This window comes from Pecten maximus, chromosome 14 (assembly GCF_902652985.1).
Source record: "Pecten maximus chromosome 14, xPecMax1.1, whole genome shotgun sequence".
Taxonomy (NCBI): Eukaryota; Metazoa; Mollusca; class Bivalvia; order Pectinida; family Pectinidae; genus Pecten; species Pecten maximus.
The window spans coordinates 9,529,044-9,547,680 of NC_047028.1; positions in this window are offsets into that span (position 1 = coordinate 9,529,044).

The following is an 18,637-nucleotide window of genomic DNA, read 5'->3' on the forward strand; positions in this document are numbered from 1 at the left end:
GAATATTTTTCATTCTCCTTACAGGCTTGTATTTCTGATAATATGTCGAGCAACTCGTACAGCCGTTTGCTATCTCTTGGCGTAAGCTTCGGAAATTTTTCTAATTTTTGACGAATTGCTGCTTCAATTACTTCTGGGCTTCCATATTGTTCGTCTAGTCTTTTCCACAGTATCCTTCGCCCAAGCTCAGGGTCTGTTGCCTTGGTGGTCTTGACACTGAGAGCATGTTTTGAAGACGTGGGTCCCAACCACTTAACCATCAAGTCTAACTCTTCAACTGCATTCACTCCAGCCTCAGCCATCACCGCCTTGAAGGTAGCCTTCCAAGAGATGTACGTCTCTGGTGCGTCATCGAAGTTAGTTAACCTTTTTATGATAAGGTCCTTCTTGATTAGGAATTGAGCAAAGTCCCTGTAAGGAGTCTGGGGTTCCCAGTGTCTTGTTTCAGTAGTTACTGGGTCCTGACGAGGACTTTTAGATCCAAGACTGGGCGTAGCTTCGAAGTTACCCTTAGGACAGTAGGGAGTTGCCATATAATTCAATGATTCACCTTGAACCACCTGAGAAGGAACTGGAGATAACGAATGATGATCGGAGGATAGCACATCCTTCTTGAGGTTGATCTGTGATGTCACATAATCTCTTGTCCTATCTGGGGGCGCTTTTGATGGCCATTGGTCGATAGTGTCAAGTTCCTCATAGACCTCAGCTTCAGCGTTTGCCTCTGCGCATGCACTTTCTTCCTTTACTAATGCTAGGTCCACCTCTAAGAACCTTTTTCTTCGTTCAGACTCAGCCTGTGCACATGCCTCTCGTTCAGCTATTTCGGCCTGTTCCTTATGTATTAAAGCCTCCTTCCTCTTGTACTCAGCTCTAACCCTGGCTTTCTCCGCAACAGCTCTTGCCTCAAGAGCCTTGACACTTGAAATAGAAGTCTTACCAGAGGTATGGGACCGTCTCTCTAATAAGTCCTGTCTCCTTCTAACAATCTCATTGAGGACACTCTTGACCTGGTCGTCATAGTTTCCTTCTACCTCAGTATGGGAAGACCATAATGTGATACTTGCATCAGTTTTAAACATGCCAAGATAATTTCTGTATGCTATTGAGGTAAGCCTAAATTTACCATAGGAAAGACACAAGTTCTTCTCTGCCTCACCAAGTGCTGCCTCCTCACATGTGGCCCCAAAATCAAGACACTGTTTAACTGCCTCCCAGTCTATACTAAGGTTCCTTTGAAAGGTTTGAATCCTATCATCGAAAGCTTCTGCGGCCTTTGGAGTAAGGTTCCTAATGCGTTGAGGGTGACCTTCCGCTGCCTCTAAAGCTTGTGGGTAAAGCTCGTCTTTACTCGCCATCGTAGAGATCAGGATTTTTACTGTTCTGCCATCAACTACAGACAGCTAACTAAGATCCAATCTCTTTATTGATCCCGTAAAACTACAACATACAAATCAAACATACCTCAATACAAGGCTACTAAGATTACACTATACAATGGATCATAATCAAACTCAATATGAAATTCAGATAAGCTAGAATTGTTCGCTAGTGATATGACTAGAAATATCAGCAATAATGCATGAATGCACATTATGGTCAATTAACATTTCACCAATTTGATAAGAAACACATGAAACTCTACACATTAAGAGAAATGATCATTTCTATAGTTTTGACAAATTCAGAATTGGGTTATCTCCCTTACTTAAAGTGATACAATACTTGAAAGGTTAAAAATAGTCTTAGACAGTAACACTTGTTTTCTCATGAAAATATTATCATTTCTTATGTGACATAAGTATCCTTGCTATTTAACAAATTATACAATATTAGTTACACTTACATCCTGATGATCTCTGTAAAGATGACCATGTACAATGACAGGAATTACCTATAGCATAACAGTATTCCCAGCTGTAAATAAACATACAAGAATGTGTAAGTTGATATGACTCGACTCATACAAATAGACCTATAAAGGGCACAAATCATGACTAGATTAATTATTCTGTATAGTTAGACTGTAACGATTTGATCTGAGAATATACATGACGAGATAATAACTCTTTCACTGAACAAAATACACTTCGAAATCTGTGACATGATCAGGACATTTCGGTACATAATACAACATATGGACGAAATTACTTCCAAACCATAACAACTGTTACACTAAACTTTTCATCAACGCATTTTCGACTTTCCTGAATCTTTGCACTTAAAGTTGACATATAACCAAATCAATCAATCTATTAAACATGTAAACAAATCAATCTGTCATTGAACCACTTACTTTGGGACTTATATTCGACATTTTGACAAGCAGAGCACGCAGCGTGCTTTTCCGCGGCTCATGGCGAAAGCATGGACTGAAACCCCGATTCACCTCACAAATAGTATAGGTATCATGCACCAATGGTGCAGTACAGGGCCAATCCCTACCGGCAGATCACACAACCCCCGCCATTGGGATCCTGACAATTAATACTGATAAAAGTTACAATGAAATAGATAAACATATCTTAAGTGTATTAAAATATTAGCTCACATATAGTGTATGTCACACTGTACATAAATGACCTAGTTATAAAATACAGTATTTACAATTATTTTAAAAGGAACAGTTTCAAGATTTGTTTGCAAATCGTCTTCTTCTACGCAATATTAAAAACACCGTTTTGGCTAATACAAACTGAATATCCGGATTTTCCATTAATAAATAGAATTGACAATAACTATCACAATCATACGATGGCCGATAGCAGCCGGCATATTTATTTTTATATGAAATAAACGTCATGTCACTTTTCAGCTAAAAAGTGTCGGACATATTTTTATTTTATAAAAAAATATTTGACATGACACTTTTCAGCTAAAAAGTGTCGGACAAATTTTCATTTTATAAAAAATTATTTGACACGACACTTTTTAGCTGAAAAGTGTCATGTCAAATATTTTTTTAGACAAAGGACCTGTTGCAGCTATATAGTGATTTTGGCCCACAGAGCTTTTTCATTAAAAATGATTGATTCATCAAATATGATCAATTCCTCATAACTTTTCGACATTTGGAAACCATTTTCTCATTTGGCCAACAGGTGGCGCTTCAGTCAATAACATATACCAGATGGCAGCATGACCTGTCAATAACAGCTAAAAAAATGTATAAATTCAGACAAAATGTTGACAACTATACTCTCTTTTTGAAGCCTGATCTTGTGCACTTACGAACACGTAACAACTATATAAAAAGTGTATTTCATTTTTATGTGAGAACAATTCAAAATATAAAGACAGCTCTTTTTGCGAATTAGACCTATACTAAAATCCATTTATTCAACAATGTTCGTATTTGAGTGCAGACAACTTTTTACTTTTAAAAACATCTTTACCAATCATATAAACAAATGCCAAAATTTTGTATAGCTAAACCCCTGGCCACTGAGCCATTTTTCAATTCAAAGATGCATTACCCCTATTTTTTTGAGTATATCAAAGTACTGGAAGTACTGAGAGTCAATACGGTATTTTTCTCATGCTACAGTTTCGAGTGAAAATGTCTACTTTTATTGCATATAAAGTGCCTCTTGAATGATGTTTTGTTGATTTATGAATTATTTTATTATGTACGCGTTCTTAACATCAGATATCAGGTGTCTATGATATATCTCCGTTCACTTTTAAGTACAAATGCAAACAATGTACACATTGCACACCACATTATACCTCTCTTCTCTTTACAAACACCATGAACACCATACCCATTTTACTAAAAAGCAGTATGATAAAAAGATAACGTCAGTATAGGTTAAATTTCATGTTGGTGGTGCTCAGAATTATTATTTTTGAAGGCAAAACATATGATTTGAACTGTAGCAAAGATGGCGAGTTGAGTAGTGATATGTATTCCCTTTTCCTCGTCCAAAGCCAAGTAGCCGAATGATTTGGAATATAGAGACACCTTTGTGTATATATACATATATATTATATATAAAGAGTTCGCATAGTACAATTACGACAGGTAATTCAAATCTAGACCTTTGGATCAACAACACATATTGCATATATATTTATATTCATAGGGTCTAGTAAGTAATCACGACAATATGGTCAAATATATGTACTGGATCCGCAAATAACAAATGTTTGTTGTTTTTGAATTTTTCATTGATCTGTTATTTGTTTTGTGTGTTCTTTGTTTATTGAAGGTTTCCCATCAAATTCTGTCTATAGCATGTATTCTTTAAAACTGGATTTCCTTAGATTGGTCGAAGAATACTTATAAACTCAGAGGTAGTAGAGGACACTTGCGGTGTGTGCACACATGCCTACCGTCCTCTGACCAGAAGGACACGTGCAGTAGTATGCCTGTATCGGATTTGGTGCATCATGATATAAAATCCAGATGTTATATTTCGTTTGTGATCTATGACGTGACCTTAGCTGACAGCGTAATAGGTCATCGGAGTGCTGGTATACCCATGACCTCATAGTCTCCGTCATCACTGAGATGCTCGGTTATATAACCGTTTGCCAACTTCAGCTGGTATGTTCCACACGCCAATGTTTCCAAGTAATCATCAGAGAGTTTTGGAAAGGTAACATCAGTCGCCTCAAGCTTTTGCCAGTGAGATTGGGCACGTTTGGATAACTCCGGTTCATTCTTCACCCTTTGTGCAAGCTCATTAACCTCAACTGATAACCCTTTCATTTGTTCAGCCATTGCCCTGTCTTTCAGCACCTGTTCAGAAGAAGGTTCATATATAGAACCACGGAGGAAGTTCCGGGAAGCGGTTACAACCTTTACGAGTGTTGCAATGATGTCAATGAAGTGATTAGATGAGAGTTCTGTCTGAAAGAATTTAAATTTCTTAAATCTTGCGTGATAGCTCTCAACAACCCATTTCGCTTTTGTGATGCATCTATCAGTGTTGGCTTCAAGAGAATCATGCTTGCTCTTTCCTGGCTGGAGAAAGGATGGCATGTGATGTCCATATCCCACTTCAGAGATGTCTTTCAGAATATCCCTGAATCCACGATCTATGATGATATGGTCCTCTGGCTGCAGGAGAGGATTCAGGCTTTCAATTCCGTCAAGGATTTTCTTGGTTATTTTGGCGTCATTTTCACTCCCAAAAAATGGCCCAACCGTGTCCAAGATGTATCCATCTGGGAAAACTACACTCATACATTTAATATAGTTTCTTTTTTTCTGCCCGCAGTAACTTTTTCTTTGAAACTAGTGATCGCCACTCTTTCCAATATAGATGTACGTTCCATCTAAATCAACTGTGACATTATCAATAAAGAAAGTCTTGGTGAATGCAGTGTTATGGTTGATGGCGTTTTCTCTAGAAATATGTTCAGATCCCAGATACAAGGGAACAACTGTCGCCTCGAGAGATTGAGCAACATTGTGGAATATTCTACTGACACTGGATTTATGCAGGTTGAATAGGGATGCCAACTGTGTATAGGATATGTCCGTTTTGAGTTTGACCCAAAACAAGAGGAGACAATCTTCTGTTGACAAACACTGGGAAGATATTAGATGTGCACATTGGCTATGAAGCTCTTGCAGCTGCTCCATGTTCCACCCAGTCCAAGCCAGACAGTCTTGGTCATCCATATTTTTCAGATTGAAGGAAAAGAATGTCTTCCCACTACCAAGTCGGTACGATAATCTCAGAAGATCATTGATCACCTCTTCATGTTTATTTGGAAGATAGAGTGACAACTTTCCCCTTCCAGCAGCAGTAATTGGAAAATTAGGATCCAAGTCTTTCCCAATAAAGTGGCCTGCGCATGATCTCGCAGACTTAGAGACCCATATCCTGTGAAACAAGATCAATTGGAACCTAGCCTTTTCAGGAATTGTGGCAGTTTGTTCAGTATATGAAAGGCAAAGGCAACATTTCCTGTGAGAGGATGGAGTGAAAAAGAGGTCATCAACCGTAGGACAGATTGAGACACTTTCTTCCTCAACAGGATTGCAGTTGCTCTTCTTAGACTCATATGTATTTGAGTCATCTACCATGGGCACTGACCTTGGACGCTTCCTTAAATATCTAGTATGGGCACATCTTTGCCTCCCCAACATCAGTTGTTGCAATACCATCAGCTTCCAACAGGGGTTTCATCCATTCTTGTACATATCGAGAATATCGCCAACTGCATATTTGTATTTCAATGAGGTTTTGCAGTTTAAACCAATGCATTTAGCTTCCATTGCGAATAAGGTATTGTGATAAGGCAGTAGTGATACTGTTCTACTACATAAAGTACAATCCATTACCCTTTATAGTATTACAACCAATTCGGTATTCGTCAATGGTTTGACATCACCCTATCAGTTTTTCACCATGTAAGTGATACATGAAATTACATTTAAATTTCTTTTTTTGTAAAATGTATAATTCCCTCTACACATTCTGTTAAAGGATTGGACGAAAAATGGCCACACAACTATATCATATAAAACATATTTTCGTCTCAATGTTTTAAGGAACATTAATCAAGATCCAATAACTGATCTTCTGTTTCATTCGTACAGTAGAAACACAGAGATTGCTTGTCAAAACGCAAGGAACAAAATTAGAATTTAAATACACTTTGAGTATCCCGACAATAGAGGTGTTGAAACATATGTGTTATGAAAGGCAGTGAAATTGTTTTTCTTTTTATGATGATTGCAACTAATTATTGAAATTTTCACCAGTATGTATCAGAATAAAAGACAAATATGCATATGGAATGCCTACATATTTTATACAACACTAAGAACTCTTGTACTATATAAAGTAAACATATAAATAAATAACTAGTGAAAACTCTCACTGGAAAGTCATTTACTTTGTTCATGCTATCATATTTTGTCACAATGACACGACAGAAATGTTTGAAACACGTAGAAAAATTGTACTCGGGGTTTAATACATGTACTAGAATCGTTTTTAGTCATTCCACAGATTTAACGAAGAAAAGTTTCAAATAAAACATAAATTATGCAAAAGAAAATCATAATTTTGTCATATTTTCTTCAAAACTAGTTCATTTTGGCTGAAGAAAGTCATGCTTTGAGAACAAATAATCTCTCATTAAGGCACTAGTAGCTTTTGAATTTCTTGTCCGGGTTTTGTTGATTTTTGGGGGTAGGGGAGATAAACATGATATTTCTCTTACTTGCCAGGGACCTACTATCTTGATATTTTTGTAATGTTTCACAAGGATATCAAAGATGTTTTTAAAACACTTTCACTGTCTGCACTCGGGGTTTTAGATACATCTGTTGATATTTTTCTGAATTACTAAAAACAAAATGACGAAAAAAGTATCCCTGTCTGCCACCTTTTTCATGTATATTGTGAATTCTGCAAAATAAATTCACAAGTCGGGCATATGATACTCAAAGCTAGTTCATTCAGGTTTATTATAGTCCATCTTTGGTAAAAAATATGTTCTCACTTAGGTGTTAGCGGTCATTGAATATTTTCCCCGGTTTTTGTGATTTTGGGGGGTAGGGGAGATAAACATGATATTTCTCTTACTTGCCAGGGACCTACTATCTTGATATTTTTGTAATGTTTCACAAGGATATCAAAGATGTTTTAAAACACTTTCACTGTCTGCACTCGGGGTTTTAGATACATCTGTTGATATTTTTCTGAATTACTGAAATCAAAATGACGAAAAAAGTATCCCTGTCTGCCACCCATTTTCATCTATTATGTAAATTATGCAAAATAAATTCACAAGTCGGGCATACAATATTAAAAAATAGTTCATTTTGGTAGAGTGTGTTTATGGTCAGGCAGAAAATATTTTTTCATTAAGATACTAGCGGCATTTGAAATCTCTTGGTAAAATTTTCAATCGAAATCAGTAAAAGGTGGCGCTGTAATCGCACCAAAAATAAAAATTAAAAATAATAGGCCATTCCATGTGTATTTTGACATCTTTTATCAAAATAAAATGTTTTACAAAGAATTCCTTCGTGGGCCATCCTGCAACAGGTCCTTTTTATTTTTATTTTCAATTGTATTCTTTTCCCACGGCTATCAAAAATTCCTAGCATGCCTCTAACACCTGTATAACGTAAAGTAGCTAAGCACACGCTATTTTTCTACCAGCGTCATTTCAGCAGTGAATACATACGTGTAAGTATTATTTCATTATCTTTCACAACTTTCGCATCAATAAAAACTAAAAACTAAACACAGAAGCATATGTTTCAATATAAAATTTATATACTTTTTAGTCATAATTCATAACAAAACTGATTGCATGTATACACGCGTGTTAGAATCAATATTTATAGAAGACATACTCGTAGTATAACAGTTTCAATTCCTCATGACATTAACGGTTGATTCACATAAATGTACGTATTTACTCTTAAAATAATGTTATTTTTCCGTTTCAGATAATGCCTTGTTATTGGAATACTCAAATCTAAATTTGACGTATGGAGAAATGTCACAGCTTTTTTTTTTTTTAGAACAAACATGGATTTCAACTGAAAATGAAAATAAAAATTTGTCTAAAAAAATATTTGACTTTTTAGCTGAAAAGTGTCATGTCAAATATTTTTTTATAACATAAAAATATGTCCGACACTTTTTAGCTGAAAAGTGACATGACAAATATTTGTTCATAAAATAAAAATTTGTCCGACACTTTTTACCTGAAAAGTGTCATGTCAAATAATTCTTTATAAAATAAAACTATGTCCGACACTTTTTAGCTGAAAAGTGACATGACTTTTATTTTCTATAAAAATAAATATGCCGGCTGCTATCGGCCATCGTTCAATCATTAAATATATTACAGTTTTCCATTTCTTGAAAGAGATTAATTTCGTCTTAAATCATACTGAAACATTACATAGTCATTCACGGTCTAATAAGGCGTAGCAATTTTGATTCATTATACATGAAACATGAAGATTAAACTATACAATAACAAAACAGAGCATGATTATACAAAATGTGTGACTGGATAAATAATTGTTTTATGAATAATTATTGAAATACACCCTATTTCTTCCCGATCGCATGTTGGATATTGACTCAAATTTGTTTGGGAAAGTTTGTCGCGCTTGAGGCGGAGTCTTCTTGTAGTAGCTGATAGCTACCTCTCTTTTAACAATACATGGGAGGCTCGTCGCATGTTATCCAGAGCAATCGGAGTAAGGATCACAACAGCACAGCTTTAGCTTCCTGAAAAACGCAAACGGTCCCGACTAGGATCTAACCACAGACATCTTCACCTCGTGAATTGACCTTAAGTGCCTTGCCCAAAGACACAATTAAAGCACGAGACGATCCGTGTAGGTATCAGTGTCCACAAGAAACACAAACCGCCCCGAGTAGGGAGCGACAAATTGTTTACTGCCCTAACGACTGAACTATCGAGTCACATTTACATCAATTAAAACAGTATGCTCTTTATGCTATAGGGGGTTATTTTCGCCATCATTTAAATTTCTGAGTATTTGAGTTTTAAGGTGAGCGTATGAGTAAGTATATGGATATAAATTGAGAGTATTGATAGTGGGGTCGAGATGTTGTGATTATTTAATTGTGATAATCCTAGGTGAGATAGAGCTAAGTACATGTAACATAATTGATGTACATGTACATGTATACAGGTATACACGTGGGTGGACGCATACATATGTAACTAGATCTACTATTCGATGGAAGATGTGCAAATTAGAATGCGAGAGGTGTGAATGTTTCTATGCAGATATCTGGAATGAAATCTTTAAAACAATTGCCTGTTTACTCTGTCGAGTAAACTAAGGGAGTATAGCGGAATTTTCTAAAACCCATGAAAACAAAATTAGACTAGATGTTAATTAGCATCTATCACTTGTTTAAACACGTCTTGATTGATAATTTCCTCAAATGACTTGTATGCATGATTAAGAAAGACACACTGCTTTACCAGGAAGAGTTATATTGTTGACTACGTTACTATGACAACAATGTAAATACCTGTACACTTGTATTACCTTACCAGCAATCATTCATTACTTTCTCTATATCAATTGATATTTTCTTGTGTAGTATTTTTTTTTTATCATTCCCGTTGACATTAAGATCAGACTTTTTTCGGACACATGTCACCGCTGTTCAAGGCAATCGATATCAAAGTGCATCTAAACAGCGAATCCGGTCAAAACAGTGATAGTTTACAAGCCTATGAATTCCTACTATGGTGCAATTTAACAGAAATAACTTGATGAACTTTTAGTGTATATCATGGCAAACCATGGGACTTGCTGTTGGCATGTAATTTGTTAAGTCGTTTGTACATACGAAAACTGCATATTTCAGGGGGAGATAATAAGCTTATTTGTATCGTATATATTACACAAACTTTGCCATGCACAATTGTCTAAAGCACAAAAAGGGAGCAAAAAGGGAGCATTGGTTTGACCAGATTTGACTTATATGTATAAACACCGTTTTTATTTTGACCTTGAAATGCAAATGGCGGTCGTGCCATATTTTGTATTGTGTCCGGATAGGTCTTTTCTATAATAGCGCTTATTCCCCATCATGCTTTTCCACTTACATCACCAGGTCTGTAATTATCGACATTTTATATCTACTAGTTATGTTACAAGTATTACGATTCCTAATTCACACGCTACGAGTTGCAAATAAACTGAAACATTACTTCTATTACAGTTTCAGACATGTTCCAAATGTAGTAAAGACTGTTATATCTCCTTCTTCTAACTTATGTATCTCTTTTCTACTAATCAAGCTGCTGCTCCTTCTCTGTGGCGATATTGAATGTAATCCTGGGCCCCAAGAGTCCGAGTCCGATTTATCATCCATCTCTTCATGTTCGTCCAATTTTACAACATTGTTTAATGAAGCTAAGTACGCGTTTGTTCGACTTAACGTACAGAGTATTAAGCACACCCTTGCTAACATTGTTATCTCTCGACAAGACGTTATCGACGCAATGCACTCGATTGTGGAGATAGAATAACCTTACATTATATAGAAAAAAATATCGTATAATCTATCGTCAACGAGCCCCAGTGTTTCCTTACACATGTGTGGAATTCGTACCCAAATAATAAGGAAATACATACATGAGTCATACACGGGAATAGGAGTAACTGATACTTTGTACATTATGCTATATTTGTATGGGAAAATATCAAAGCAAAATATATATTCTAAACATATCTTCAATTAAAGATGAAGAATCACATTCTGGTCCACCCCAGCCAAATTACAATGTAACCCCAAGCGACATCTGCTTCTTCTCACTGGGTACTTGTTAGATATTTAAGTATTTTCTTTTATTCACCTAACGAAAATAATTGTCAGTGACAAAAACAATGTTTGGTCATATTTCTCTTTTAGTAACAGTTTTTTGTCATTGACAGAAAACAATGTTTGGGCAAATTTCTCTTTTAGTAACAGTTTTTTGTCATTGACAGAAAACAGTGTTTGGGCAAATTTCTCTTTTAGTAACAGTTTTTTGTCATTGACAGAAAACAGTGTTTGGGCAAATTTCTCTTTTAGTAACAGTTTTTTGTCAATGACAAAAATCATATTGGTGACAAATTTCCATTTTAATAACAGTTTTTTGCCAACATCATGTTGGTGGTGTACACATTTCTCTTTTAGTAACTGTTTTTGCCAGGCTGATATCGGCCATCGTACTAAACACCAGAAAGGCGATTGATAAAGGAAGCCGCCGATATTTTAAGTTACCCTCTACAACTATTGTTTAACCTTTCACTTACCTCATCTACATTTCCGTCTCCCTGGAAAAAAGCACATGTCACACCTGTTTTTAAAAAAAGATGACCCCTCTGTTATCAGTAACTACCGTCCAATATCTTTATTGTCTATTATTGGCAAATTAATGGAAAGATGTGTGTATAAATATGTCTACAATTTCCTTATCGATAAATCACTTCTAACCCCGTACAAATCTGGCTTCAGATCTGGTGATTCTACCATCAATCAACTTCTATCAATTTCCCACGATATTTTCTCTAATCTTGATAAGGGTAACGAAATCAGATTGCTATTCTGTGACATAAGCAAGGCGTTTGACCGGGTTTTGTATCAAGGCCTACTATCCAAATTAAAATCTTTCGGAATAACTGGAAATCTAGGCCTACTATCCAAACTAAAATCTTTCGGAATAACTGGAAATCTCTTTTTATGGTTCTCAAATTATTTACGTAATCGTTGCCAAAGTGTAGTTATCAACGGTTAACAATCCAAATTAATTCTATCTTACAGCGGGTGTTCCACAAGGTTCAATCCTAGGCCCACTGCTTTTCTTAATTTTCATAAATGACTAACCTGTTAAATGATAACCTTAGTAAAATTAACGAATGGTCTAAAACATGGCTTGTTAACTTTAACCCTTCTAAAACTCTTAACAATGACCGTAAGCAAAAAAACTAACAAACCGATCCACCCCTCCCTATTCATGAATAATACCATACTTACGGAAGTCACTTCACACACACATCTAGGTATCACACTCTCAGCTAACGGAAACTGGACTGATCATTTACAGCACATTATAAGTAAAGCCTCTAAAAAAACTAGCTGTCCTTAGAAATCTCAAATTTAGCATTGATCGGAAATCCCTTCAAACTTTATACTGTTCATTTATTAGACCTTTACTAGAATATGGAGACATTGTCTGGGACAATATAACATCAGGCCGAAGTAAATTATTGGAAAGTATACAACTTGAAGCTGCTAGGATCATTACCGGGGCTACAAAACTTACAAGTCACGACCGCCTATATTTAGAGTCTGGTTAGATACTCTTGTTAACAGAAAAAGAAAACATAAAATTATTAAATTTCATCAGATGGTTCGTGACCAATGTCCTTCCTACTTAACAAACTTGCTTCCAGCTCGCCACTCCAATATCCACTCCTACAACACAAGAAGAGCCGACTCCTTCAAATTAATTCCCTGCCGAACTAATCTCTTCAAAGACTCTTTCCTTCCCTCTTCTGTTGTTCTGTGAAACGCACTCCCCTGAGGTCATAAAAACTAACCCCTCTATTATTAATCTTAAAAAAATCCTCAATGCTGGCACTGAAACCGTACCCCTATATTACTATCGTTGTAAAACTAGACACAGTCAGATTCACCACGCACGACTCAGGATGCATTGTAGTTCTCTGAACAGTCATTTATATATACGCAATCTAGTTAACAGTCCCCTGTGTCCATGCAAATTATCTGACGAAAGCTACAGAGCACTTCCTTCTTCACTGTCCAAACTACCAGCACATAAGAATTCAATGTTTTAGAAACTTACCTCCCGACTACAATGTTAACATTTTATCATATGGTAACCCTGATATGCCAGACCAGTATAACGAAAAAATATCTTTGATATTGTTCAAACATTTATTATATACTCTAAAAGATTCTAGAGTCACTGGTACACGTCTAACATCACATTCTTATAATGTGTGCTTTTTATATGCGCAATATCTATACGTACCGAAAACACCATACGATTCCATACCACAGACCTGGTTACCGATATAAGGTTGTAAGGTTGTAATACAATTATTTCGATTAATACATGTGCAAATATATATATATATAAATATATTAACAAAATAATCCTATCGGTAAATCCATGTAACAGTCTCCTCTACTCAACCCCACACGCTTTCCTCCCCTCCCCCGCACCCCCTCGCTACCTGTATTAATTAATGTAGTCCACTTTGTCAGTACCGTCATTTTGCCAATATGTTACAACTTATGGAGACAGATTAATATAAGTACACTGTACTTGTTTCTGAATCCGACTACATGTATTTTCATTTATGTTGCTGTACTACATGTTGTATTGAATCACAAATAAAATACAATTTAAACTAAATGGCGGTCGTGAATGATATCACACAACTATGGCATATAAGGAGGTATTTTAAACATCAAAAATGTTCTTATTATATACTATAAAGAACTCTAGAAATGGCACGAAGACTGCTTTTAGAAGAAATCAAAGGACCACAGGCCCTGAGAAACGTCAGGTCTGAGAGCATAAAATAAGAAAGGGCCTGTTTCCAGTAATGTTAATTCTCCCGTATAATTTCTTATCTAGCTCAACTACAGGTTTTTTCTTTTCCGAAGAATAATTTTACACCTTTCCGACACCCAGATTTCATAATGTCAGTGAAAATGTATTTTTATAAAGTTGTCATTTTGAGCATCAAAGACATAAGGTTGTAAATAAAAGAAGGTTATCTCGAAATTGTAATTCGCAACATAGTATAAATTTCTTTTGATAAATATTTCCAAAACATCGTGTTTATTCATAAAACATAAAACAAAAATTTTCTCGGGTGAAAATGCACTTGCAGAGACACAATCATGAAGAAAAATGCCATAAAATTGCAATTTTCTCCCGATATATAGTTTTGGATGCAAATTTCCATCACAAAATCACTTTTTTTCATATCTGTGTACATATTCTCAACATACCGAGCAAATACTCTCGTGCTTTTGTTAACTATCTAAAGAAAGTCGAAAATCGGCAATTCAACCATAGGCTAATTCAACCCAAGATTTGAAAATGTTCCACCACTTACATGTTGATGATTTTTCCTCTCATCAATAGCATATTACGTACTGTTTAATAGGATAAAAATTGGTTTGCATCCAACGCCCATAAAAGGGTGTATTCTCTAAAAAACACAGTTTTTGTGTCTAAAATGTTATCATCGAAAATGGCATTTTTGAGATTGTTTCTTCCATAAAACAGCCAAATGGCGCGATGGAAACATGATTTTTTGTCACAATCATGCCATGAATGTAGTCTTTACGGTGACCATCATTTGATTAGATTTGCATTAATATTTTACATAACATGCACATTTTATCAACACTTAGACAGCTTCTGAAAGGTACAACTTTGAGGAGCCATAAAAAACAAACCAAGTGACCTAAATCTTTATACTTTATAGATTTGTGACCACAACGGCATGGGCAATGCACCACCAACAGGAAATTTGAATCAGAGAAGGGGCAATTTTGGAAACAGGCCCTTTCAAATTGGATTTTATAGTTAGACAGCTACATTTGCATCAGATGAAATGTCTTAATCTGGTTATTCCTATTCTATATATATTTAAGAAAACTTAAAACATATTTATCTGCTGAAAACTTTCCAATAGCTGAGTATAGTTCTTTCCCATACATATTTCTTTAATGTTTGTGGAAGATTATTGATAAACTTCTTAGTCAGTAAAGCTGCTTGTAAACTTTGAAAAAAATTAACTGAAGGACAAATCGGTCTATTAACAGTTAAATGATGTACACAGCCTAAGGTGTTTTTAATTTATATTATAAGATATCAATCAGGCCTAACAAACATCTATTTTATGACCTCTAATAAAACCGAAAATGAAAATAGTTTACCTCCAATAGCAAACTGCGGTCGCGCTGTTGGTCACGCTGTCCGACGAGACATTAGGCCTACAGTTTTGACAAACAATTAAGACGCCAGTGCATATCGTTCGATTTTTTTTCAAATAAACAAATCTTAAATAATCTTATTTAATAAAAATCATCATGAAAGACGGCAATGTAGTTTGTTACAACTTGCCTTCAATTCCTGGTGATATTTCTTGCGTATTCTAGCGACATACAAATGGTTTAGTTACATTAGACATAACCGCCATTTTGGCCGATAAGTGATGATCACGTGATCAGTCACGTTCCAGCTGAATAGTTTGGCTGCAAACCTATTTATAAAATTGTTAACATTTTACTACGTAAACACGGTTGGTTTTTGGCTGATATGAACTGTTCCTACACATGAACTCATGTAATTTCTTTCGTTTGACTAGGCGGAATAAGAACGAAATTAATTTCTCCTATAGTAGAGCGGGCCGCTAGGTGGCGCTATATGCTACCTGCGAAGCACGTGCGTGTTCGCGGTTGTGTCATTCGGGCGACGACCTTTTAGGCGTATACACGGTCAGCGTTCGTTAAAATTCATTCATGGCGGATACTGAGGAGCTACAGAGACAAGACCACGTTAGTCTTTCAGATATTTGGAATGCTGTAAAAGAGCAAGGGAACAATATTAACATTATAAATAACAGTTTGCGTCATGAGATAGGTGAGCTCAAAGCCGAAGTGAAAGGTTCTGCTGTAAACGTGGCAACACAGGTGAAAAAGTTAAAGGTAGAAAATTCATTCAAGTGGAAATTTGAGGGTAACAAGGTCCAGCACGGATTTAATTCGGAACTTTCCGAAGACATTGGTCAGTTAAGTTGGGCGCTTGACAACAACAAAGGAGACTACGCACGCGAGTTGGTGACTAGTCTGCAAGATAAAATTTCAAAAAGGAACAAACATATCAAAATTGCTGACTCTAGTGATGGAGGTTGGGAAACAGTTAGGCAATACGAAAACAATCCCATTGCCAGTGATTCCGACGACGAGGGAAAAATCAACAGAGCAGAAAACCGAGCTATTAAAAAGAAGAAAGGGAAAATACAAGGAAAGAAGTCTACGGGCTATGGCAAGTCCAGCGGCGCTGTGTGCATGCGTGGTAATTTTCCTAATTTTCAGCAGCCCTTTCGTGGACCCCAAGGCCAAGAGCCTTGGTTCAGTGGAGTCCCTATGTTCCAGTTCGGCGGTACAGGCGGCGGCACACACGCGCACGCATACGGACAACGACGAGGCCGGTCATCGGGAGCATGCTACGGCTGTGGATCTTTCCAGCATTGGAGGAACGAGTGTCCTAATCAAGGAAAAGGTGTCCCAGCCATCGGGAAAGAATGAACTGTTGAAAGATGAGTATAATGACATTTTCCTTACTGACGATTATTACGAATATGAGTTAGGTCAAGTCAATATAAGAGTAAAGGGGCGTTTGTGTGATCGTTTAGAGTTCTGGAAGAGCATTGGTTGTAGCGATTTTATTCTTGACACTATAAAAATCGGGTATAAGATACCTTTATATTCAACCCCTACTTCTGTATTCTTACGTAATAATCGGTCAGCTATGGAGCATGTGAGTTTCGTTGAGGAAGCCATTGGAGATTTGATAGCTAGGGACCTTGTAGTCGTTTGTAAGGAAATGCCCTACGTTGTCAACCCCTTAACGGTTTCTGTTCAGAGTAATGGAAAGAAACGTCTCATTTTAGATTTAAGGGTAATGAATACTGCAGAAACTGGTTGAGTTTTTAAAAACTGTATTATATAATATCAGTGTAAAAGTACAGAATGTGATATATGAAAATGTTCGTCTAATTATTATCTTTCTATTGGTGTATATGGCATAACTGTCAGTACTAATGCAATAAAGAAATACCTGCCATAAACTGTTTTCTGTAAAAGTTTCTAATTTTCTTCAAAATAACTGAATTCTGCAAAGAAAGGGGAAAAAAACATTTTTGATGTATTAAAGCAGTTAGTGGGAGCAATAGAAAATAGTTTGTTATTATAAATCTTACAAAATAAGAAGCTTTTATTTCAAGTCACACCATAAACAGAAGCCATTTGTAATTGTTTAAAGGGAGGCAACTCTTATTGGAACTACTTTCAAAGGAATGTATGGTGGCACATAGGTGCAATCTTGTTTAATATATACATATAGGAATATTTTAGAAAATACTTTCATAGTAACTATCATACTGATATTTCAAATCAACAAATTGTATGTTTGAATGAAAATGAAGTACTTCAACTACTTGTCAATGACCACAACAAAAAGTTATATGCATTTACACAAGGATACTTACCACATGAGGTCTATAAATTTAACAGATGCTGACTGAAAATCTGTATGCAGATGATCTATGCTGTATAGCTCTTCATCTCCATCATACATCACTTCGTAAACAGCATCAGGGCTACCATCCTTCCCAGATTCCACACCCATCACAGTCCCATCATACCATTTACGGTGTCCCTCATCTTCTACCCATTCATGGGATATTCGTCTCCCGACAAATTTGGTTCGGTGCAGTCTTTGAGATCTGTAACAATAAGAAATACTGTACAACTGCGAGAAAATTGTTCCATAAAATAATTAACAACAATGGAAAGTAAGTAAAGCATTCATAATTACTGACGATGTATTTTTCTGTTAATAATGTCATATATATATAGGATATTCAATAAGTGTTAGTGCAATATTGGTTTATAATTTATATACCTTGAAGTTGTAGGAATATTCGTTTTATCACCGTTGCCATAAGATGATGGATTCTGACTTGCTTTCACTTTCTGTCCTTCAGTCTTTTTTGTTCTTTGTGTGACTGTCCTTGTAGTTTGTGAAGTACAAGAAAATTAAAAAATTATGAAAAGTAAGCAAAGCATTTATAATTACTGATGATGTATTTTAATGTTAATAATGTCGTATATATAGGATATTACTAAGTTTTAGTGTAATATCGGGTTTTATTACATAGTTGAATTACATTAATCTATATTTGATGTAATGTCATAATTTCAACAATCTTGTCAACAGTTCAATATAACTTGTTATATTGAACGCTTAGAAAAGTTATATTGCACAGTGACGTCCTACAACTCATGCGCAATCCCGTCATAACACTTTAGTCATGACGTTGATGTTTACGATATTTTAT